The sequence below is a fragment of the Amblyomma mixtum genome, chromosome 4 (genome assembly GCF_055824585.1).
Source record: "Amblyomma mixtum isolate Tamu chromosome 4, ASM5582458v1, whole genome shotgun sequence".
NCBI lineage: Eukaryota > Metazoa > Arthropoda > Arachnida > Ixodida > Ixodidae > Amblyomma > Amblyomma mixtum.
Genome location: NC_143015.1, coordinates 115,500,564 through 115,525,831, shown reverse-complemented (window position 1 = coordinate 115,525,831; position 25,268 = coordinate 115,500,564). Strand labels below are relative to the sequence as shown.

At 49.3% G+C, this 25,268-nt stretch overlaps 1 protein-coding gene and 1 pseudogene across 2 annotated transcripts in view; one reads left to right on the top strand and one right to left on the bottom strand.

The window, feature by feature from the left end:
* The window catches only part of LOC149347988 (receptor-type guanylate cyclase Gyc76C-like), a 321,612-nt gene that overhangs the window by 60,635 nt on the left and 235,709 nt on the right, over nt 1–25,268 (top strand). The window lies entirely within an intron of this gene.
* LOC149347991 (uncharacterized) lies at nt 214–1,665 on the bottom strand (annotated as a pseudogene).

The following is a 25,268-nucleotide window of genomic DNA, read 5'->3' as shown; positions in this document are numbered from 1 at the left end:
CTGCGAGAGGTTATTGTTGCCTGCGCACGTGGTGTTTGTTCACCGCACTATTGTCGTAATATTTTTTTTTAATTATCTGGAATATTCTTAAAACTTTTCTTCGGTTTGCTGAAAAAAAAAAAAACCATGTATGTGGAACACAGGAGAGAGTGGGGACTGGCCTTGAGGGCCAGCCCCATACAAAGTGTAGGAGAGGTCCCTAGTCCGGGACCCCTATGCTTCCGCGGCAGCTCGGGCCCTAGCGACGAGGGCTCTTTGGCTCTCTAACGTATAGCAGCCGAGCAGGGCAGCCTCCCAGCTCTCTCGGGTAGGTGAGGGGAAAGGAGGGTAAGCAGGGTTAGAGGGGCGTGCCCACACCATGTGGTACACGTCCGAGAACGCGCATCCACAATACGGGCACTCCCCGTTAGAAGCCGGATTAAACTGTCGCAGCACCGCCGGGCACAGTACCGGGTTGGTATATAAGCGAAGGAGCCAACGCTCCTTGCTTTTGGTTAGCCCTTTCACTGGGGCATGAAAGCGGCTGTGCTGTGTTTGATAAAATTGAATTATTTGTTTGTAGATGATAGCCGGATTCGGTTCTGATACCTCAGGCGGCGAGTGTCGAGGCGATGCCCGGTGGTTGAGCGCGCGGGCTGAGGCGTCTGCAGCCTCGTTTCCCTCCAGTCTCGCATGTGCTGGGGTCCAGATGACGACACGTGTGTTGGGGCGGTTGCCGGTGCTCGCATCTGTGTAAAATTTTGGCTGCGCGTTGAGATATGCGACCTTGTTTTAGATTTCGACAGGCTGCCCGGGAGTTGGTAATGATAACCCGGGGTTCTGGTTCTGCAGCGGCGAGTGCTATGGCGACCTCCTCCGCGTTTGTAATGTTGGGGGCACGAAAAGTGAGTCCCTGAACGCACGTATTTTGATGGATTACTGCGGCCGTATAGCATCCCCCGTGGTGTGGTTGGTTCGAAGGCCCTCGTGAGTCTCCTTTGTCATCTTCTGTGGCAGAGGTTGGACCTGTAGCGCGTGGCGCCAGTCCTCTGGAACCGTGGCCCTTTCATCTGCTTGCGCTTTGTAGGCAATGTACGGGTGGTTTAGGAGGCTTTTGCCGGCTGAGGATTTGTTCAACCGCAAGTATTGATTGTTTAAGTGCGCCTCGCGTAGCTCCGCAAAGGTGTTGGTCATTCCGAGATCGATGAGCCGTTCATTGGACGTCGTTATGGGGAGGTCGAGGGCGCGCTTATAGATTTTGCGAAGAATCACCTTTAGGGCGTTCTCGTCACATTTCCGCAAGTGGAGATAGAGTGCTGAAGAGAGTATCCGGCTGGTTACAAATGCATTGGCCAGCCTCAGGGCATGTTCGCATCCCCCCCGTTTGTTAGATACCCGGCGGACCATGCGGCCCACCTGGTCTCCAATCTTGCGGAGCTTCTGCAGTGTTGTATCTACGTTGCGGTTGCGGTTGATAAAGAGTCCCAACACTCTTACCTCATTGTGTTCAGGGATAGGGCTGCTAGCAAGGGAGAGGTCAATTTTGGTGATGCACTTCGGGTTGGGCCGAGGGTGCACGAATTCCGATTTGGTCGGGCAGCATTCCAGGCCACAGCGGCGAGCGTATCCGTCCACGCCAGTCGCCGCTTGTTGCAGGTTGGCCTAGATCTGTCCCAACGACCCATGTATTCATTCATTCGTGCACCAGCCCTTGCACCAGACCTTAGTTCATCCCTTGCCACAATTCTTGGCCGTACTGGCACAAAATCTGATCGCAAGTCGCCGTTTCATTGCTCGTAGGTGAACATGCACTTGTTGACATTTCAGAGGTTTTTAAGTTTTTAAACATAGCAGGTGTTTTAGACAAATTGTAGAGGCAATAAATGATGGTCAGCTTTTACAACAAGCAGATTTTTTGTACCACACCTCAGCCACTCTCCCGTCCTGAGAAGAAGGCTGAGGTCTTTATTCGATTTGTCGGGAGCCTTGACATCCTTGCGCCGCCAAGGATGGTTGCAGAGGTTACCTGGCCTTCTTTGAAGCTTTTACCATAAGTCACTTCTAACATTTTGTCTTATTTTATACTAGGTTGCACGAATTAACTTTTTAGCCCCTTTACACCACCGTTGATTTACACCTTTCTATAACATCCTATATAAAACAATTTTCTATACCCTGAGCTTGGCGCATGATAGCCTTAGCTGCTTATGCGCCATTGAACCCAACGCAACGCAACACGCTAGTCGCCGTTTAAAGTGGACGGTCTAGATCGTGAAGGCCCCTTCAATAGGCAAGGCGCATGCTTCGCGATTCGGGGACGGCGTACTTCGCGACACCTGCTACAGGTCGTTACTATGGTTGAGACACTTTGGGCCGGCACCCGTTAATGTTGTTCCGCCCGGTTTATCTCTCGGAATGAAAGGATAGGAAAGAGAGAGAGAGAGAGAAATTAAAATAAAGATGCGCTTCCTCCCACTTACGTCACGGTACAACCCTTTCCTTGATCGGGTCGTTAGCGGCTCCTTTCGGCATCCGATCTAAATCCGGAGCTTCCATTCGGGCGGAACGCTCTGTTACTCTCCGCTGAACCGCACTAGGCGACCGTATCTCATTACTCGGAAAGAGTAGCGCTGCTGCCGTGTACCTGTACCTGCGTTCCGCACTAAGCGTTGTGCGGGAAGGGTGCGGGACGCCGTGACAGAGTAAGTCCGTATACGCTACTGTCGTTGTCTCCGCCCGCCACTTAAGCGACGGCGATTAGTGCTTTATTATTTTTTTTGCTTTGTTTCGTTCTGCTTCTTGATTGGCTGCATAAACGCGGCCGGCACGAGCCCTTACGCTACAGCCGGATAGCTATTGTGGAAAGAGGGGGGGGGGGGGGGGGGGCTAGCACGGGAATTTTGGTCCGTTCAGTGGGCCTAAATCGTGCAGCGGAGGTTCAGTTCTTAGAACTTAGCGGTGTTTTTGGGGGGTTTATGGTTCATGGGGGTTTAACGTCCCTAAGCGACTGAGCCTATGAGGAACGCCGTAGTGGAGGGCTCCGGATAATTTCGACCAACACCGTAGTGGAGGGCTCCGGATAATTTCGACCAACACCGTAGTGGAGGGCACCGGATAATTTCGACCAACACCGTAGTGGAGGGCACCGGATAATTTAGACCACCTGGGGTTCTTGAACGTGCACTGACATCGCACAGTACACGGGCCTCCAGCACTTGGCCTCCATCGATATGCGACCGCCGCGACTGGCATCGAACCCGCGCCTTTCGGGTCATCAGCCGAGCACCATAGCCACTGAGCTACCGCGGCAGCTGTCTTATTATGATATGTGGGAGCTATAACGCCTCGAAGCTGCACCTAATCTCGGAGTGACGCCTTCGTGGAGGACTTGGGGTTAATTTACACCACCCGGGGTCCTGTAAAGTCCACTGACATCGGACAGCGCACGGACATCTTCTGAATTTTGCCCTCATCGAAATAGCGTCGTCACGGTTGTGAGTATATCTCGTGGCCTCGTGCTAAGCTGCCGAACGCCACAGACACTGAGCCACCGCGACCACTGCCTTTTCTCCTTTCTTTTTTTACCTTTTTAAGTTCAAATAGCACAGAAAAGTATCGAAGCACCCTGGTACTGCTGAAACTCGAGTGATGTAAATTAACTGGAGCGTAAGGCCGTTAATTGTTAACCGATGTCAGGAAATCTGCACTCAAGAAGGAAAATAACGGCGCAATTGAGGACATTACTGGGGTTTGTATCCGGCACCGCTCATGCTTTGTATTTCTTGTTTGGTATAACAGAACGTCTGGTCGCTTTGCTGCTCGTCGTTGAGTTCCGGCTTCGTTTAGGTCTACTTTTGTCCTCGCTTTCTTTCCGAGTCCCCCCTCCATAGTTAAGGAGTCGTCTGCAGTCGCAGTACTTCTGCGCAGAGCATTTATTACTTGCGGGGCCGGAGGTCTTTCTTGGACTGATATGTTTACTGCGCCTTCGCAAAGAAAAAAAAAAAAAAGAAACCTTGATTTCCTGGCGGAGTCGAATAGCTTCGTTTTCGTTCTCGCATCCTATAGGAGGCAAGCTGTCTCATTTTTTTTGTTTCTTTTTGCCTCCAGAGAAACGTTTCTTCAGTGACCTGTGCTTTGTAAGCGAAGAAAAAAAAGAGAGAGAGAGAGAGAGAGAAGCAGACGTAAACAGGGTGTTTAAAGTACAGTAAAGTGCAGTGGCCGAAAAAAAAAAGGAAAGAAAAAAGGAGTTGAGTGGAGACACTTGATTTGTCGTCAGTGCAGACACAAGGAGCAAACTTCGCGCCGACCGCAAGGGGGCGACACAAACAGGGCTTAAATGACGTCCCATTCTGCGCCAGCGGAGAGAACCTCGTCCAAGACGGCCGCTATGGTCTGGCGTTCATTAGGGCCCCCCCGCCGATGCGACGCTGCTCTCACTTCGGCAATTTGGAAACCCGCTGTCGTTGGCGACGAGGATCCAATAGATTGCTGTGCGCTGTCTCTCCCCATCTTCCCTTCTTTGCTGCCTACGCTTCCCGGGAGGCGGAAATTCGGACGTCCGTTTCTTCGCTGTCCCTGCCTGTCCGCGCTAACGAGGTTCCCCTCTGCTTCGAGAGAGCGAGTCGCCGCTGTGAGAATGGACGATAGAGTAGTTGGGCCGGAAGGGATGGGAAGAGTTCGTGCAGCGCAGTTGGGATTCAACTTTGCCCGCTGCTCCTCTCTCGGTATAGAGACCGAGTTGGAACTTGTCCGTACGTGACGTGGCACCTGTTTTTCGCCTTTTCTGTATCATCATGTTCGTGATTGACGAAACCCTTGAGGATTCTTGCAGGGCATTACGTTAGGGTCGCGGCCGCCGCGGTGGCTCAGTGGTTATGGTGCTCGGCTGCTAACCCGAAGGACGCGGGTTCGATCCCGGCCGCGGCGGCTAGAATTTCTTTGCAGGCGAAATTCTAGAGGCCCGTGTACTGTGCGATGTCAGTGCACGTTAAAGAACCCCAGGTGGTCGAAATTTCCGGAGCCCTCCACTACGGCGTCTCTCATAGCCTTAGTCGCTTTGGGACGTTAAACCCCATAAACCAAACCAGGCGAAACCCTTGAGGATTCTTGCAGGGTATTACATGAGAGGCCGGGTGGGAAGACGGTATAAAAAACGCGTAGAACACCTGACCAGACATGGTAGAAGCAGGCTGTAAAAGTTGTCGAAGGCTGTAAAAGTTGTCGAAAGTTGGAAACACGGAGCAGCATGAATTACACGGGAATTGGGGAAGTACGATATGTGCCAGGAAGGTGAAGGTTGACGTAAATGTGTTCTAATGCTGAAGGTGAGGTATACTAACAGCTGTTGGAATTTCGCACTATCACGTTCGACGAGGATTGCATTCCTGGTTCCGTCTGGTTGATTTTTTAAATTTATAAAGATCATTTGTACATCCTCTGGGTCACTAGCATTACGGACATAGTTGGCATGCAGTGCGAAATAAAAGGCGAGGTACAAAAACCGGCAAGTGGTAAGTTGAAAACGGATATACATTAGCGTGCATTGTGTTAGCTGTGGTATTCGTAAAGTGAGTATGATTGAGAATAGTTACAGTATCTGTGGGAAAACGATTCCTTTCTTCGGAGCTGTGTTTGAAAAATTAAGGCAAAAAAATCCGTGGCTCTGCATGTAAACTGAGCGTCTGATGACAGACTGGTGAGGGATTGAATGCTGTGTATAGTATATGTCCGAGAGACTTCTTCCAGAGTTGTGTAATGGAGTTCGGCTGGCGTACCTAAGATCGTAGGATCGAATCCAGGTGATCAAGGGGAAATGCAGACACTGTCGTGGGCTCTCTATGGTTGAGAGAAATCCGGGGTCGACCACTACGGCGTCTATATAATAGCCCACGTACACCTCCGGACGTTACGCTAACTCCTCCCAACCATAGCATAGCATAGCGTAGCGTAGCATAGCGTAGCATAGCGTAGCATAGCGTAGCATAGCGTAGCATAGCACAGCACACCGTACCACACGTAGTATGCCGTACCAGAAACTTCCGCCAGGGTTTACTGCCTCGGCCCTTTACCTGCGTATAAACGTATAAGTGCGCCTTGTCTTCTATGTTTAAATATGCGGCCACTTACTGCTAGTTTCACCGTGACAAGAAAGCTGTGTGGGTTTCTACACAACTCCGTCGTTTATTACTTGAGCGGTGATAGCAATCATCGCTTGTGGTGTCGGCCGCTTCCAGCGTTAGTGGAGCGCCGGCATTATGACGGAGAGGCCGAGACTGCTATTGAGGGCACGACCAGTGGAGCATGACTGTCCTCCATTAAAGAATGGCTCATACTGTCGTCCGTTAACAAAGCGTGTCACACGCGTGTCACACGCGTTTAACTCGGGAACTGAAAAAGATAGAAGAAATCCAATGGCTGCTTCGGATAGAGGAAGAAAAAATGAACCTTGAAGTTAAGTTTGGTGACTGTAGAGTAATTAGTAAATTAATTATAGGCAAAATGTCAAAATTGCGTCGAAATAGCGCGGACGTCGATATAGCCACGGCAACGGTGTGACGTCACATCTACCGGAATGGCCGTTTCACATGATGCGGCGCGCACGAAAAACTTCGGTCCAGTCGCAGTGTCACAGCGGCGCCAGTCGCGACAGCCCTTTCACATGCTTGCGGCGCCTGCGATTTTTGTTGGTGCGGCACGAGCGGAACCGGCATTATTTACCAATAGTAAACGTAGAACACGCTTAAGTTTTACTTTTTTTTATTGAATTAATGTATCTTTATTAAATTATCAAGTACTCTATGCAAAGAAGGTATTCTTAAGTTTTTGCTTTTGCACGCAACTATGATGAGCAGCTCGTTAAATTATGCACGTGACATGTTGAAAAATCAACAGACCCGGCAGCGCTAAAGTGAAAATACCTGTGGTGCAGTTTCGACGGCTTCCGCTACGTCGTTTCCTGTGACGTCACACCTCTGAATTCTATTGGCTGACGGCCGCTTCGTTCGCAACGATCGCTGCGACTGTGCGGCGTGCGACCAACTGGTTGGAAGCCTGCCGCAGCCGCTCTGCGACGGGAGCGGCGTGCCCTTCTGTCGCAGTGCGGCTGAAATCGCAGTGGGCTGTGGCAAGAATCGCATCATGTGAAACGGGCAGAAGTCGTCACGGCATAGTGAAAATTGTCACAGAATTGTCGGAAAAACGTCGGATTTGTGTCAAATAAGAGGGAAAATGTGTAATTAAGCGTAATTAATACCCAAGATCCCCGAAAGATGTACAATTTCGGTATCCGTATAGCCGCGGAAGTCGTCACGGCGTAGTGTCCTCGGCTTTCGCCTCTCAACAGTTTTGTTGCCAAAGAGTCCTCGCAATTTTTCACTTACTACCCGTGACGAGCCGAATTCTGGTCCCGACTTTGCTGGAAGCACTTTGAAGAAGAAGAAAAAAAGGCTCCGGGTACCCCTTTTCAAGGGGAGAGGGGGTGAAAGGAAGAGGGAAGAGAGTAGAAAATGTACGTACACAGGTTTAGGTAGAACATGAATATGAAGGGGAGCGATAATAGATTCGAGGTGAAGGCAAACACTCGGCAGAACGCGCCGGCGAAAGTCTAATGGGCCGAAAAATGCCCCTGTCAAACAGCGGCACCGTGAGAGCGGCGGATGATGTGGGACCCGCATGTTTGCGCGTCGCATAGGTCGTACCGGTAGACCTTTAGAAGGGATTGTCGAAACTCGGAATACAAGGAGGAAGAGAGGGAAGGAAGGGGGGGGGGGGGGGGGACGCAAATGTCAAACAAGCCTTGTTTGAGCTCGATGCGGTATCGTGGTTTCCCCACAAATGAGCGGTGCGGGTTACCGCGAGCGGTCGTAACTTTGTGCCGAGCAGATATGGTGGATACGTCCCAGGGAGAAAAAAAAAAGGGGGGGGGGATGAAGGGTTTGCGGGGTTTAGGCGGTGAGGGAATGAAGAATTAACGCGAGAACTGCTGCGACCCTCAATTTTTTTTTAATATTTGCTCTTACAAAAATTTCTTTAGGCAGTCTTTAGACGTCCCTAGACTTTTGTTCATAAAGTTTATAGAGTTTTTATCGGCATATCGTATAGACTAATCTATAGGTAAAACAAAATCTATAGACAATCTAGGCTAAACGCTATTAGTAGACTTTTGTCTATGGACAGTCTGTATATTATGAATTGGCAAGAGGAAATATCTATAGGAAGGAAATCGGGCATGTTAGAAGGTTACAGACAGTCTATAGGCTATTGTTATAAGGTGCACTAGGGGTTGTTGTGTTGCAAAACTATATGGCCCACATGCAGCCGACGACAACGAGGCACAACTGGGCTTGAATCGAGCCTTTGCGCCCGTGCCAGTCGCCTGTTTTTTCCTTGCCGTTCCAAAAAAGGCAAGAAAACAAGAGAAAGAAGACCAGAGAACGCTGTGCTATTAAGCATGAGGGCATCATCGTCATCATCAGAACGCTCGCCTGGCATAGGCCTGAAGTCTATAACTCTACTATGTCTCCCGTCGTCCTTCTATACAGACGCTACAAACTGTCGACCCGCATGGGATAAAACTTCTGCGTCTGTGGGCTAGCCACAGCGAAGGATGCGCCGCCCAGGAAATGGAGAAGGCGAAGGGACAGACGCACCCCTCCCTTTCCACTAGCTTTGCTGCGTCATTCGCCCAAATACGCGGGTGCGCCGGGCAGCAAGCCGGGACGAACGATATTAAGGGAGTACAGACACCAAAGTTTGATTGCGTGTGTTCTTCTTTGTAATGTTGCATAAGAAATTGCTATAAAGGGATTAACAATTAGCATTCGCCCACGCCAGGTAAAGGATTTCAAAATTTCATCTCTCAACCTGTTTCGGTTGCAACAACCAAACAGTGGTTGCGACGTCAAAGTTCAGTATAGGTTACTTGACGGATAAAAACGATATTATCATTGCTTCATCGCTTTGATTTTCTGCAGCGCCAAGAAACGGCGGTTATAATAAAAGCTTTTTTTTTTTTTGTATTGCGTTACGCGACCTGTGCTGAACGTTTACGACACAGCCATCGTTCGGCTGTTGAAACGGAAGCAGCTTGAGAGAAGAATTTTATTTATAAATCGCTTAGCCGTCCTAGGTGAATTCTGAGTGGTGATCTGCGAATACTAATGTGTTAAGCATTATTACAAAGATAAAAACAGCGAAGGAAGAAATTGGTGTGTATACTGAAACTGGTAGAGGGAAAGCCTTGCTTGAGCTACTTAAGCCCAGGTTTTTATCAGATGGTTAGGTTATTTGGGATCGGGGTGGTAGGACCGCGGCCAGGCAGGGCTACAGCATGTTCGCAATCTGCGTCCGGTAATCCGATATACATCTACGATAGTACGTGTCCGCTATGCTTCTAAAGTCCCTTATGTCCCTAATTAGGCGTCTTTTGCGAATGGAGTACCCATTATAGCGTGAACCGGGTATTGAAAGTATGAAATGTTCGTAAGTATGGATGACGTATAAGTTAAATCCTGCCGCTGAAGAAGGTGCCCGAGAAGGTGCGATTGCATTATCGGCACGACTTGAAGCCGCCTCACACGTGTCCCCGCGGCCGATGTTAACGCAACAACTTGCCTAACAATGTAATTACATTGCCCAACTATGTAGTCGGCATTATTTTGCTAAGACACCGTAGGATACGTTGCGCTTTGCCTCGTTCATCAATCTTGTTGACAATGTATTATCTTCTCTGCCGGAAAAAGGCATCTCGCAAGAGCGTTCGTATTCCATATGCGGACTCCGTAGTGTGCGAGCGTGGATGAGTACTGAGCGTTGTAGAGTGCTCTGCTTCGCAGAAAGGGCAGTGATCGCAGTTTCTTCAGGACTGTGCAAGGACTCCGTAGTCTTTTTCAGGTGAGGTACCGCATTCGGTTTGGTTTGGTTTATGGGGTTTAACGTCCCAAAGCGACTCAGGCTATGAGGGACGCCGTAGTGGAGGGCTCCAGAAATTTCGACCACCTGGGGTTCTTTAACGTGCACTGACATCGCACAGTACACGGGCCTCTAGAATTTCTCCTCCAAAGAAATTCAACCGCCGCGGCCGGGATCGAACCCGCGTCTTTCGGGTCAGCAGCCGAGCACCATAACCACTGAGCCACCGCGGCATTCTGACGACACAGTAGTCCATTGTAGAGTGCCTCGATTGGACTATCTGACTTTTCGTGTGTATACGTGAGTCTGATTACTAGACTCACTTCGCTGATGCAGACTTCACCATTATGTCGTCGCGGAGGAAGGATTTGTATAGCCTTTGTAAAAAGTGTATAGTCCAAGTGGTTTGGACCTGCACCATGCTCCGAGGTTCATTACAGTTCTGAAAGGAACTGCCCCCCTCACCCGGCACAAAGTTAGGACTTCTACAGACTTCCACAGATTCTGCAGGAGCCCCATGATTCGGTATAGAAGCAAACTCTGCGGGCTCTTTACTTTTCCCAAATGTTGTACATTAAGCCCACACGCGTATTCTTCTGATGGGGCAAAGCGTAGCTGTACGGAAAACCTAGCGAGTATTCCGCGGTTGAACGCGGCCTGACTCATCGTCGTGACTCCGGTTTCGACTACTGCTTGCCCTAACTAAATAAGTCAAGGAGCGTTTGGCGCGTATCCTGTCGAGACGGCAGCCGAGGGTGACGCGTTTTAGACTCGCCCCACCTCCTTCTCGACGGACGAGGCGTGGCAACGGTTTCGCCAACAGTGCGCACTTAATCACCGACGCACCGCTCCCTCTTTGATGCGCCCGGAGAGGGATGGTCGAGCCGTCCACGCAAAACTGACGCACGCACGCACGCACGCACGCACGCACGCACGCACGCACGCGCACGGAGGCGCGATTCTGTCCCGTCTTTCTTTGTTGTTGTTGTTTATTGCGTTTTTTTTTTCGTTCTTCCGACGTGCTCGGCTTCGCTGACGGTCATCTCTTACTAGTCGCGGTCCCGACAGCTGGCTTTTCTGGTCGCGGGTTTTTCCGAAACCCATTTCTGTTCTTTTCTTTCTTTCTTTGTTTTTGACGAATGCGTTCCTCATTGCGGCGGCACACATTCGATCCTTTGCAGGTTCTTGAGCATTCTTTCTGTCTCTCCTTTCTTTCTTACTTTTTCTTTTTTTATTCTTCCTTTGACTAGTGATGCTATTTGTTGCCGCGCTGCCGGCGTTTCATTACTTGCGATCTCGATGCGGGCGCCTGCCTGAAGAAGCGCCCTGCGTACACTTATGCCTTAAAGAGGAGATAGCGCCCGGATATTTCGGGCTTCCCTAGAGGCCTTGATTGTTTTCGTAGTGGCGCGTCGTAGGCTGCCGATAATTAGCGCGCGGATGTCGTAATGGGGCTTGGAACCTTTTAGTCGACGGCAGAAATAAAAAAAAAATGAACGGACGAAGAGAGAAGGAAGCACCTGCATCGATGTTGTGCAGCTTCTACACAAGGAACTTGAACGTTCATTAATTCTGACACCGCGCGCACGATTAATCCTTCTCCGCCTCAAAAAAAATCTGGCGATGTGAAAACCCAGTCGTTCGCAGACCCCAGCCTGCGCTGATAATGGTGAAATTTTGTGCTTTTAATTAAAAGTGAGCAAAATAGGACTAGGCCTTTGTCGAGCGAGTGTGCTTAAATTCAGTTTTCTTGAGAAAACGGGGTAAGGGGTTTCTGTTTTTTTTTTTTTTTTTGCAGTGCGTAGATATGGAACTGTTCGGGTAGCATTCCTGCACGCTACAATGCCATTAGTGGTAAATCAGTATATGTGTCTCTCCCATCATATCATCAGTTTTATGTTTTTCGTCATAAAATTCTCGTCAGTTCGTTGACCCGCCCGGAGCGACATTAACGTACGCCTGCTTAACAGGTCTACAGGCTGATAAAGCCAGAATGAACCATTTTGGTATAGAAAGGAAAAATATATCTAAATGGCGTTCGCGTTATGTGACGTATGTGTTAGAGCGTCAACATCATCCGTTAAGGGATCCCCATTGATCAAGTAGGGCATGGCAGTGCCTGATGTGACCTTGCTGTCTGATGACGTCATCTAATGCGAACCGCTGCCACGAAATTACGTTCAGAATGGGAATCGCGTTAATAATTATAACCTGCGTCCAGGCAGCACTGTTGGTTAGGGCGCACATGTAGCCTGGCACAGGATGAGCGGAGGGGGGGGGGGGGGGGGGGGGATTTCTTAGTTTTTACGGCCGCGAACGTATTTAATTGTGGCTTTGTCGAAACGATCGCGCTGCGGCGTTGTGCAAACTGTACCCGAAAACCTGTGTTGCCAGCTTAAATGCTTTATAATTGGTCTTGCTTTCGAAATTTCAGCGTATTTTCAGTTTTTCAATGTTGTTTATTTGCGGCTTACGAAGCTGAAATGAATTTCTGTCTGTATTCTAAAGAATAATTTTATGAACCATTCGGCTTCCTTGGAAAGAAAGCTTTATCATAGTCCCTCAGTGTTTTACTATGGCCTGACATAGACCGACGGAAAGCTCAGAGGCGACTAGAGAGCATTTATTGTCCGAAGTGAATAAGCTAGTTACAGTTCTCAGGAGGAAATTGTAGCTTCGAAGAGTTCACTGGCATTGAGAGGGGGGGGGGGGGGGGGGGGGGGGCATAATGCGTACAGGATTTTATGTGCATATTTAAAACTAATGCAGTGTATACGTAACACTAGAGTTCACCCGTTATCTAAAAAAAAAATTATTGCCCGATAGATATAATCCGCGATTAAAACTTACTTTCAGCGAGCACATGAGGAAAGTGACCTTAAAGGATTGCACTCTGAATTGTTCCTATTGACACTTCGATAGTTTTTGTATGAAGCGCACGCGTCAATGCGCTGACCTGACCTTGCTGGGTTCAGTGTTCTTTTGAACTTTATTCTTCAGGGCGACAGGCTCAGTCAATTATCACTAGAATGCTTCTTGAAATGAGCGCTTGTATCGGCTCCAAAGCCGCGTTAATTTATTTTCCACCTTTTTCGTTGACGTCTTTAGGAGCACTTGGAAAATGTGCGCCATCACTTCTGTAGTACAGCTCCAACTTGTTTGTAACTTTTTGGTTCGGACTTTAACGCTCTTCATAAAGTCGCACCGTCCTGAAATTGATATTTAGTTACGTTGTTTTGGCGTTGAACGGAAATTTCGTCTTGCTATAGCACTCACCGTGACTCTGTAGTGATAGCTAAGTTTCGGAGTCACCACTGCCCTAAAGGGAAGCTGAAACGATTTTTTGAGAATTCGAGGTTATCCAAGAATTCGAATCTATCAAGCTTTAGATAAAGCATGAAAAGTATTTTTGCACTAGCATTTAAAATGTTGTCATAATCTTAGATTTAAACCGCGACGATGTTTAGGCTTCTTCTCACTACGTTGGAGGAGTGCGGGAAAACTCGGCAGTGACGTCATTGTTGCCGAAATTTCAGATGTGCGCTGCTTACGCCTGCATGCTTCTGTGTGTCGTCAGATGGCGCCAAACAATGCATCGTGAGCTTCACCTTCGATGGCGTCGGTTTTCATCCGTGGAATAACCGTTTCTTCGCTGGAAACGTAGCGCCGTCATACGTGACGTCATTATCGGGGCCTCTGCCCGTCGCTGTGCACTGCAGAGAAACCTGAACGCCGACGACGACTTTATTCGGCGATTGCGCCACCATTTCAAATGCTATAGAGCAAAACGATTTCGCAGGCTTTACCTGCACGTTTCGCTCATTCGGCAACCTTAAACTCATCGAATTCTAAAACCGCTTCAGAGCCTGTCGATATTGTTCAGTTTCGCAGTCATTTTAACGATATGCAGATCTCCGTTCCGACATCTGTTTTTTAGGCAATGCAGATGTCGCCTAACTGAAATCGTTTTAGTATTGTAGGGTTTGCAAATTTTTTCGCTTGTTTGACTTTCAGCAACGGTCTCAGCCATCTAGCACTTATCCCAATTCTGTGCGTATGCCTTAGTGTGGAAGACACCATCGTCTCCGTCAAATCGTTCTCTGTCGGTGTTCGACATCGCCTGGATTGCTTCGATTATGCAAATGCTCTAACACTATGCAGATTTTCTCTCTTTCGACGTCTATTGTTCAGGTTTATGAGACGTCGCCTCAGAAATATCGTTTTGCAACCGTCGATTGCGAATGCACAATTTTCTTCTGGGCTTCAGCTTAAAGGATAGAAAAAAAAGGAGTTATATTCCTGTAAAGGGCACACTCGGCTAGAACACGCGGTCCAAACGCAGTGCCGACGCCATTTTCTCACCGCGTTTCTTGCATCCCTGCGAGGATGTCGGGCAAAGTTCGAGCTCATTTCACACGCGTTGGCGCCGCTCATATTCATTTCGCATGCCTTTCTGTTTTTTCCTCGATGCGACGATACGTCCTCCGGTCGCTTTTAGCCGCGCGCGGTCGTTTGGAGGCCGATATGTGACGGTTTTTTTTCGTTCGCTTCTTTTCTTTTCTTCGCTCTTTTCTTTCCCCGACAGTCGCGCGCGCGCTACCTTGTTCCACTTCTTCCCTTACGGTCTCCTGTGCGGCTCCGATGGCCTTCGTAGGTCCCGAGGCTAACGGCCTGCTTCAAAACTCGCCTCCTATGCGTTGGCCCCGACGTCATCACTTGGGGTCCCTCTGCGGTTGGGTTTTGAGTGCTGTCGCTTTTGAGCGCGCTCCGTGCGAGCCTCGGTGGCGGCTCAATAATAGACAGCGTGTCGCACGTCTATAGCCTTTGTCATCAGGCTGCCTTGCGGCGTGATCACCCTGAGCTAAAAGGAAAGAAAAAGATTCAGGGGGCACTTTGGCTCTCTAAAGTGCTGCAAGGCGAAAGCGTTTCCTGGCGCACTGTTTGTTAAAATATTTTATTCTTTTTATTTTATTTTTGTTTCTTTTCTTACTTTTATTGTTTGTTTATTTTCTATTTTTGTTTCTTTTCTTATTTTTTATATTTCTTTTATTTACGAAACCCACGCATTCACTCAAACCCTGAGCCTTCGTGGCGGAGTGGTAGCGTCTCCACTTCAAATGCCGAAGGCCCTGGTTCGACTCCCAGCCTCGACGCCGTTTTTTTTTAGTAGTGACGCCGAAACGCGGACACACTTGCCAACATTCTTTGGTCACGACAGCGTGAGGCATTAAAGGCTTTCGCCTTAATAACGCACGCACACAGATACATAGGAACATACACACCTACGCACACACGCAGACGCACAGGCACAGATACACAGGCACAGACAGACATAGACGCACACGCCTACACATGCACACACACACATCCCAAGCATCATAGGTAATCGGCCCAGCACAGATACACAGGCACAGACATAGACGCATACGCATGCACATGCACACACACACGCTCACACACACATCCCAAGCATCACAAGTAATCGGCCCAACAGGCGATCTACTACTACGGCACCTCTTCACTCTCACCTTTATCTCTTCCATTACGGCGCGGTTCAGGTGTCCGCCGAGATACGTTAGATAGATACTGCTCCCTTTCCTTTCCTCAAAAACGAATTTACCAGTGGGCCCAACATTGGAGATGGATGGTTTTACACTGGTCCTTTGTAGGACCATGCTTTGCCAGTGCAGTTCCCATATTGGGCCGATTACCTCTGCTGCTGGGGGCAGTTACACAGGCACACACATAGACTACGTACACGCACACATACAGACATGTACACACGCAGACGCACGGACACAGATACACAGGGAGACGAAATGCTAGCGGCCCGTGTACTGTGCGATGTCAGTGCACGTTGAAGAACCCCAGGTGGTCGAAATTTCCGGAGCCCTCCACTACGGCGTCCCTCATAGCCTGAGTCGCTCTGGGACGTTAAACCCCATCAACCATAAACCAAAGTTTTTTTTCGCAACGCCATTAGGTTTGTCACTTCCGTTGCCCAAATGGACTTTTCGCTTTACCTGTTTGGTTTGGTTTATTGGGGTTTAACGTCCTAAAGCGACTCAGGCTATGAGAGACGCCGTAGTGGAGGCTCCGGAAATTTCGACCACCTGGGGTTCTTCAACGTGCACTGACATCGCACAGTACACGGGCCTCGAATTTCTCCTCCAAAGAAATTCAGCCGCCCCAGCCGGGATCGAACCCGCGTCTTTTGGGTCACGCTTTACCTGTGACTGACTAAACAAGGCAGCGCATTCAGGCTGCCTGTCCCTCCTGTCATCCCTCCCTCACACCGCTGCCTTTCAGCATGCTGCGATTTAGCCGCACTGGGCGGTGCCCACATGACGCGGGCGTGACGACGCAGTAGGGGGCGGGGCTAGCGGCTTAACGAGACCTCCATTTACCGGGTCTCGCAACCCTGTACACGCACTGCGACATTCATTGACATCGCTGTGGCAGAGTTTCGGATACTCGGCGACCAAGGCACGACTTCGTTAGTGCGGGGAGAATTAGGCCTACATTGTATTCGTTCCCCATTGTCTGTCGATCACGACGCCTTTAGGCGCATGAATGGAGAGGACCGAAGTGCCGTGTGATGTCAAGGTTGTTAGCAAGAAGTGGCCATGGTTGGAATGCTATCCTGTCGGCTGCGCCATGTCAGCAGTGAAGTGGCCGGATTCATTGGAAACAAACTGGTTTATTAGAACTTAACTAGATACAGAGATAAAGCAAACTGGATCATTAAAATTGAAGGAGGAGGCGAAATTCTAGAGGCCCGTGTACTGTGCGATGTCAGTGCACGTTAAAGATCCCCAGGTTGTCGAAATTTCCGGAGCCCTTCATTACGGCGTCCCTCGTAGCCTGAGTCTCTTTGGGACGTTAAATCTCAGTAAACCAATAGACCAAACCAAAATTGAAGGAGGTTCAGAGGATCTGCAGATCGTCGGCGGACCTTGCTGACGCGTCGCGTTCCGTCGGCGTCTCTCGATGTCTCTCACTGGGCCTCGCTCGAAGGAGGCCTGTCAGCGGATCACGTTCTCGGAAGTTCTCGCTGCCCCCGTGGCTCCGAAGCTTCGGGAGTTTTAGGAGTTCGGTGTCCGAATGCGGATGCGGACACGCCTCGTGAACGCATCGTTAATGTGGCACGGTGTCGAATGTCCTTGGGCGCGGGGTATGTGTTTTGACAGGCTTCAGAATGAATGCGCAGCCGATGCCCCAGTCAGCGTGGCTTGTTGTTCCGCTCGACGCTCACCTGAGAGCGAGTCGGATGCGGTGCGCCTCGTTGTCGCTGTACAGGAGCGTCAAGTGTCCTGTGCTGGCGTGTCCTCGTGGCGTGTAAGTAATGGCAGTGCTAACAAGACATCGTGTACGTTCGAAGCTCGTTCAGATTAGCGCGTGGGTTGTGGTATACCGGGTGTTTCAGCGAACACTTTCAAAAATCCTCATAAGTAGAATTTTCTTGGTAAAGATATGGCTTTTGCAGCATAGTATTACCAATGTTGGCGGACACCAGAAAACCGGTGAATCGTATGAGGTAGTAAACTGGTTCACTAATTTTTAATAATTAACTTTTTAACTATTACATTTTAGGTGCCTAGATGCAATTAGATATTTGTAGCCGGTCGTTAGTAATAGCCATATCAGTTTTTAGAATTTCGAAACCGCAATTACCCTCACCGCTGTGGCTCGACAAAGTTTGGCTGCATCGGGCGAAAAATACATGCGCTATCGAAAGCATGCAGGCAAAGCATCCCCTCCAGTGCACGTAACTAGCCGAGAAAGCCACATTTTGTCGAGCCACAGCGCCGGGGGTAATCGCATTTTCGAAATTCTAAAAACTGATATGGCTATTACTAACGACCAGCTACAAATATCTAATTGCAACTAGGCGCCTAACTGTAATAGTTAAAAAATTAATTATTAAAAATTAGTGAACCAGTTTACTACCTAATACGATTCACCGGTTTCCTGGTGTCCGCCAACATTGGTAATACTATGCTGCAAAAGCCATATCTTTATCAAGAAAATTCTACTTATGAGAAATTTTGAAAGTGTTCGCTTAAACACCCGGTATACTTTCGGCGTTCCCTCGTGGCGAGCGTTTGTGCCGAGCAACTCCGGTGTACACGGTGATTCAGCATCATCATCATCAGCATGACTACGACCACTGCAGGACAAATGCCTCTCCCGTTTCTCTCAATTAATTGAATTGAATTGATTTATTTCATGCAATACACGTACATGAGGAGATGGGAGAAAAAGCCGCTATAATGCAGCTTGACTAGGCTCCCATCCCCTATACAAGAGCAGAGCATCAGCAACTAATGTACATGTCAGTGAAGCAAAGAAATACATGGTTGAACTGCAATAAAAAAATTGCAATGAATAAAAAAAATAAAAATAGGTATTAGCAAATGGCCATAGTGAAATTGTAAAAAATAAATGAAATAAAACAAAATTTACAATGAAAGAAAAACACAGCTAATAGCAAGTGCACACCGCAAATTAAGAAAAAAAAGGACATAAATGATGTAAGAGTACATTAGTCATGTTGGAGCATGTACATGATTTTATGGATGTGCAGAGATTCATGACAAAAACAAACAATTTAGTGCTTTTAATGACAGATTCTTGACAGATTTAATGACAGATCAACCCTGTCCTTTGCCAGCTGAGGCCACCGTATCCGCGCAAACTTCTTATTCTCGTCCTCCCACCTAACTTTCTGCCGTCCCCTGCTACGCTTGCCTTCTCTTGGAATCCACTCCGTTACCCTTAAGCACCGGCGGTTATGTTGCCTTCGCATTACATGCCCTGCCCAAGCCCGTTTCTTCCTCTTGATTTCAACTATAGGATGTCATTTCATATGGAGAGATATAGAGAACCAAGTGGTCGTTCTGAACTGCCGTGCTGCGAGTCGTCAACGGAAGCTGGTGGGAAGAAGCACGGCTGCAATGCGATTTGACGCCGTGCGAAAGGCACGGACCGACCGACGCTAGCAAACAAAAGATAGCGCAGGATACGACGACGGGCTCGCATGTTCCGGCACCACTCTGTCTGCTTCGCGGCAGTTGAAGCAGGAGGGACAGACCCGCTATGTCCCCCCCCTCCCCCCCCCCCCCCCCCCCCCCCCCTGCAACGTCCGCACAGTCATGCGATCCTGTTCTCGTGTTACCCCTTTATTTCCTCCCACCACGTCATCCTAGACACATCGGACGATGTGTAGCCACGGCGCAGATTCCGCGGGGGTAGTAGGGCGCTGACGACGGGGTGGTAAGGCAATGGAGGGGGCGTATACCGAGTCCTCCAGGGTCGGAGAGGGAGAGCGCAGTAGCGGATGCGGGTGGAAAGAGGGTTTTGTTTCGCCTTCGGAATGCGCAGATCGCTGCGGACTGCGCCTCCTGAGCCGTGCTTGTTTTGTCTGGCATGCAGGGTTCCAGCGATCGTTTAACTACAGGTACTCTGTTGGCAGATAGCGAAACGTAGACCCGGAAAACACTTGTGCTAATGGTCCAAACATAAAAGTGGTTCTGTTGCCTAGCCTGCGCGCAAACGCTTACAGTGAAAACCAACGTGTCCTGTTCGTGGAGCCTCGAGATGGTAATATTGGGGACAAAAGTGACTGCTGATGTTACGGAGGGGATCAGTTACGTTTGTCCCCGAAGAAAAGAAAAAAAAAATAGCTTAGTGCATCGAGAACGTGGTGATCGATGTCGGTGGCAACGGCTCTACGGAGCTTAAAGCGTTAATGGCAGGATTTTCTTAGAATATTTCGCTGCTATGATGGGGTGCAACTGCCTGCCGTATTGCGGACACGGGGCGAGTGGACGCAGAGGAGAATCACACTCATGAGCGCGCGGACATATACAGTTGAACCTTGCTATGACGAAGTTGAAGAGGCCCTGCGATTACTTCCTTATAGCCGTACCTTCGTTATAGCCGAGCTTCGAAGGGGACTTGTCATTCCTTCGTTATATCCGTTATTTCGTTATAAACTGTTTCGGTATAGCGAGGCATGTTAGTTTTTCCATGCTTCAAAACGAATGTTGGGAATGCTGTGAGGATTGAATTGCCGTCCCCTTTCGGTTTGTCAAGAGGGGACGCGAAATAGGAGATTCTGTAGTATTGCACTCTAAAACACGAATACGCCTATATGGGAGTAAAGCTGTGTGGGAGTAAGCTATATAGGAGTAAGCTCCCTTTTATAAAGGGGAGTGCGCTGGAGGAGCTTATACCCGTGTAACTCCTTTCTGCTTATATGTGCTTGCTCCTCACTGAGAGCACACAACCTGAGGTTTAGCTACGCCGGCGTTTAGGAGAGCGCAGAAAGAAAGAAGAAAAAGACACTTTTTTTCTCTTGTTCTGTCTCGGTTTAAGACTGGTGCAGCCGGCGATGAGGACATATATGTCGGCGCCCGTTTAAAAACCTGGCGTGGCATTCTGCGTGGAGAAAGCGTACGATCTAAAAAGACTCTTTGAGACGCCCTTATTTGCTGTCGTCCATCGTGTGGGTTGAGTTCATCAAGTACCGCACTTTGCGTCGAAAATTTCCGAACCACAGAGGTTGCCGAAAGTGCACGTGAGAAAAAAAAAAGGAAACAGTTTCTACCCCGCTGAGCTGGTTGGTTGATTTATTGGTGTTTAACGTCCAAAAGCGACTCAGGCTATGAGGGACGCCGTAGTGGAGGGCTCCGGAAATTTCGAGAGAGAGAGAGAGAGAAAACACTTTATTTACACAGGAATTCGGGGCACGCCCCAGGGTCCCCGCATGACCCCACTGCACTCAAGTGTTTATGTTCCGAAGGTCCATAACACTGGCAGCACGACCGGTGGCGATGGTCTGCACGGCCGGGTCCTCCGAGCGCAGCAGGGTCTCCCAGTCCTCCCAGGTCTTGAGGTTCTCTAGGTCCCGCGGGGGAGGGTCCGCCGGGCAGAGGGAAAGGATGTGGAGGGAAGAGGCGAATGGTTCTGGGCATAGAGCTCATGCCGGAGTGGGGAAGGAGGGATGATAGTGGGCTAGGTTAAGGGGTGAAGGGAGAGTGTGTGTCTCTAGTCTGCGCCAGAGTGGTCGAAATTTCCGGAGCCCTTCACTACGGCGTCCCTCATAGCCTGAGTCGCTTTGGGACGTTAAACACCAATAAACCAACCAACCAGTTCAGCGGGGTAGAAACTGTTTCCTTTTTTTTTCTTCGTGCACTTTCGGCAACCCCTGTGGTTCAGAAATTTTCGACGCAAAGTGCGGTATAACTATGTATACGCATCACCAAATCGAGACACGTCTAATTTCTTAACGTAACGTATATGAGTGTAGAGGATCAGATCATAAATGAGCAGTATACAGGGCGGTAGGCGGGAATCGTCCAGCGATTGTTCTTTTGCTGCTTTTAACGTCAATGGCGCGCATCCACTGCGGGAGATTGCCCAGGAATCTGTGGGCGTGATCTGTGCGTCGCCCAAGAGCATCGTCGCTGCCATATTGTATCTCATACTTCATCGTATTTCGTTAGCCATTTGTGCCAGCTAGACAGCATGCACATTTTTTTAAAAATTCAAGCAGCGCAGTTCGCGTTTGTCGTTCTCACACTGGCCGAGCTTGAAAACGTGCACTTCTTATTTATTTCGCGTAGTTGCCGCGCTGCGTATAGGCATTTCACGTCAGACGTAGTATTCCTCCAGCGCACTGTTCTCTTTAGGTTAGGTTAGGTTAGGTCAGGTTAGGTTAGGTGTGAGGAACTTCGCAACATGTGTGTCTCACGAAGCCCTGCATATACTATATAGGAGAAACGCCAGTCCCCGTTAACCCGTCAACCGCAACGCGCTCTGACGCCAAGCGCTTATAGTTAAAGCTGTCGTAAGAGTCGCGAGTGCAAGCGTAGACCGAGCGCCAGGGGGCGTCGCCTTCGCTTTCTCTTGTTATGTTCGTTCCTTGCTTGTCTAGCGAACGGTATAGTATGCATGCAGCTAACCACGTGGGAACGTTTTCGCGCGGTCGTGTTAGTGTTACGAAACCCTTATCTCTCTTCCCACACTCTTTTCGTCGCTGCCGTCGGCCGTTTTTATAAGCGGGCTGCGGTGGCGTCAAGTGCATCGCTTTGTTTGGGTGCGGATTTCTGAGGCTACACCACGCCTCTGTCCACTTCCAGTTAGTGATCGTGGAGTCCATATTTTCTCGACATCGTCTTTATCGGCACGATCCTTGAATCCAGTGGCGGGAAGACTGTTTATTTTCGACTGAAAAAGAAATGAATAAAAACGGCGCGGTTGGGGTGTGCACCGAGAAAAGACAGCTACTGCATCATTTCCCTTCCTCAAAAACCACTGCACTTGAACCCCGTTCATAACGAAGTTGAAGGAACCAGGCGATTAGTACAGCCGTAGCTTCGTTATAGCCTGTGCTGACAGAGCTTTCTAGGGGAATCACCATTCCTTCGTTATATCCGTTATTTCGTTATAAACCGTTTCGTTATAACGAGGTTCGACTGTATTTCATTACCAGGAATTCGGGACAAGTGATTCTAGTTTCCTCGGCTGCCACTACGTGGCGCATGGTGACATCATCGCTGACGTCACCCGTGACGTAAGAAAGAGAATGACTGTTCGGCTCTAAATAGGTGGTCGTTAACCGCTAGGCTTAGCTCAACTGGCTGAGCGCTGCTCCGAATTCCTGCTAACGTTTGTGTTAGCGAATTCGCACTACGTCGTTCAACACATCGAGGCACTGAAGTAAACTCCCCGAACTGCAAGACAACTGCTCTGCTGAAGCTCTGCAACTGCGTGCTAGGAATGCAGCGTGAAGTTACTGCAGGTTTATTTAAACTACCGATACACTCCTTCAACGCTTACTGTTCCTTTTTTTGAGAATAACAAACAAAGGTTCGTGAGGTCGCTTTGCAAATAGCTATTTTAAATTTTGTGTCCCTTCCCGTGCCTCGCGTATAGCGGATACGTAGGACGTACTCTGTATACAGCGAGCGTTTCTTTTTTTTTTTTATGGATCATGCGAATCCGTTGTAGCGCGCTTTGACTGCACTTCTCTCGGGACAACAACAGCCAGCCTGCCAGTTTCAAAACTCAAACACGATAGACCCAGCGCGGAGCCGTCTGCGCTCGAGCGTGGTCCAGCGCTAGTTCCCTTTTGTTTCCTTTATTTCGTTTTTTAGCAGGGAGTTCCTCTCGGCTGTCACTCTTGAACCCTCTTCATCCGTGTCCGGAGTGCGATAAAGTTTGCGAGTCTCGGAGGCTGACCTTTTCGAGCGTCCATTCATAGTACTTCTCCGCGGTGACGTGTCCCTGTTTTGGGTCCGCTTCTTTAGCCGGTGCTACGACCTATAGGACGGCACTCGAAACGTGCGATCGCGGGCGACTGCTCGTCTCGATTCAGTGTAAAGTACTTCGCCGCAGTCGGCTTCTGCCTAGTCCAGTTGCGCTGCGTGTGGCTTTTTTATACTTTTTTACTTTTTCCGTACCTCGTTTTCCTGATCGAGTGGCTTACACGGACGGGAGCCGCGAGAGCTGTCGTTTATGGTGGGCCAATATCGGGCCGAGCTCTCCACACGGGACGTTGTGCCTCCCGATAAACACGGCTGCCGACCGGACAGCTAGATAAGCTGACGGCGTTTGACACCGTTGACAGCTCAATTCGCACACTTGTTACCCCCCTCTTCACTTTGCCTGCTGTCTATTTTCTTTCTCTTTTTTCCTTTTTTCCCATCGCCAGCCCCTCTTATTCGCCGCGAGTCTCTTTTTATCGCCATTTTCTCGCCGATGTCAGTAGAACGGGCTCTCTACTGGCCCACTATTGGTCCCATGTTGGGCCATCGTACAGCCGTCGTTTATTGGCCTGTCTTCTTTGTCAGTGTGTAGGGCTTCGGGAACTGAAGTTGGCGCTTTCGGCCAGTCTCGCCCACGACACACGCTGTGGTGAGGGCTTATATTGCGATCCTTGCATTGATAGCCTCTCAAGTTCGCCTTGCGCATTTCTGTCAGTTCCTTTCAGTCTTGACCTGATGAGGCTTTGTGTCCGGTGGCAAGTTGTTATCTCGTTTTTTATTTGGCCGCTTGGAAATAGTTGGAACCGTTCATTGATAACCGTAGAAGATGCCAGGCGTGCAATGATATAGAGCCTCCTACGTAGGGCGGTTATTGATCCTGCCTCGTTACCTCAACCCCTGATAATTGAAAAGTTTAGTTCAGTCTAGCGCGCTGACCTCATGCCAGAAGGGGTCAGTGCAGTGTTTACGGCGCTGGAAGTGGGAGAGGAGAAACAATGGTTTTAGAAGAACTATAACAATGGTTATAGCTTTATATAGCTATATAACAGGGTGCGGCAGAAAGTTAGGTGGGCGGATGAGATGAAGAAGTTTGCAGGGACAGGGTGGCTGCAACTGGCGAAGGACAGGGTCAATTGGAGAAGACATGGGAGAGGCATTTGTCCTGCAGTGGGCGTAGTCAGGCTGATGATGATGATATAGCTTTAACGAGGGAAAGAAGGACGAAGCCCCCAGACTCGTCCTTTGTCTAGGAGAAGCCACAAGGAGAAGCCGTCTTGTTGAAGTGGGGTGTAATTGCTGCAGGATTTCACAACCACTCGCAGCTCCGCGATCTTGTGACGTCACACAGTGAGGCCATCTTGCGTGAAGACGCTGCTGTGTCGCGCTCATTTATTCTTGCACTCCGGCAGAGAAGGCGTGAAATATTTTGTTTTTCTCTGGCCGCAGACGTTCTTGCTTCACCAAATTTTTAGAGGTGTTCTTGGACTGACACCGCGGACATAGGTCTCTTATAATGAGACGCGCCCACTAAAATATCTCTTCGTGTTTTGACTTTACTTGTTAGTGAATTTTTTCGTTCAGTATTGATCTTATTTTGGTCGCGACAAAAAGTGATTTCGTCTGGGTACAGCGCGGGAGGCTGCTTTAGATGCAAAAACAAGCGATACCTCGTGCGAGTAAGTGAACGGGCAGGTGTCCGGAACCGGGGGCAGGAATTAAAAAAAAAAACAAGGAAAACCCCGTCCGCGCGAGTGGTATGGCGGCGCAGAGTCCATTGTTTTTCCCGGAGGCTGCTGAGTTCGTATACGTAACCAGATCAAGGCACGCTGTGCTGGAAGCCGTGCTTGCGTGTGTTTGTGGCGAGGGTGAAGAATGGAAAGAGCGAGGGAGAAAGAGAGAGAAAGAATTGCAGAGGGCGTCGACACCCTTCGGCTGATTCTGTGCCGGATCCGCTTTCTCGGCCGCAGCCGCGGCTGTCAACAATAACAGGACCCTGAAGTGAAGCCCGTTCGAGCGCCTCTGTTCCGCCGGCAGTGTATCGCTCCCCCCCCTCTCTTTCTCTCTCTCTCTCTCTACGCGTTGCGGTTTTTGCCCCTGCGTTACGCG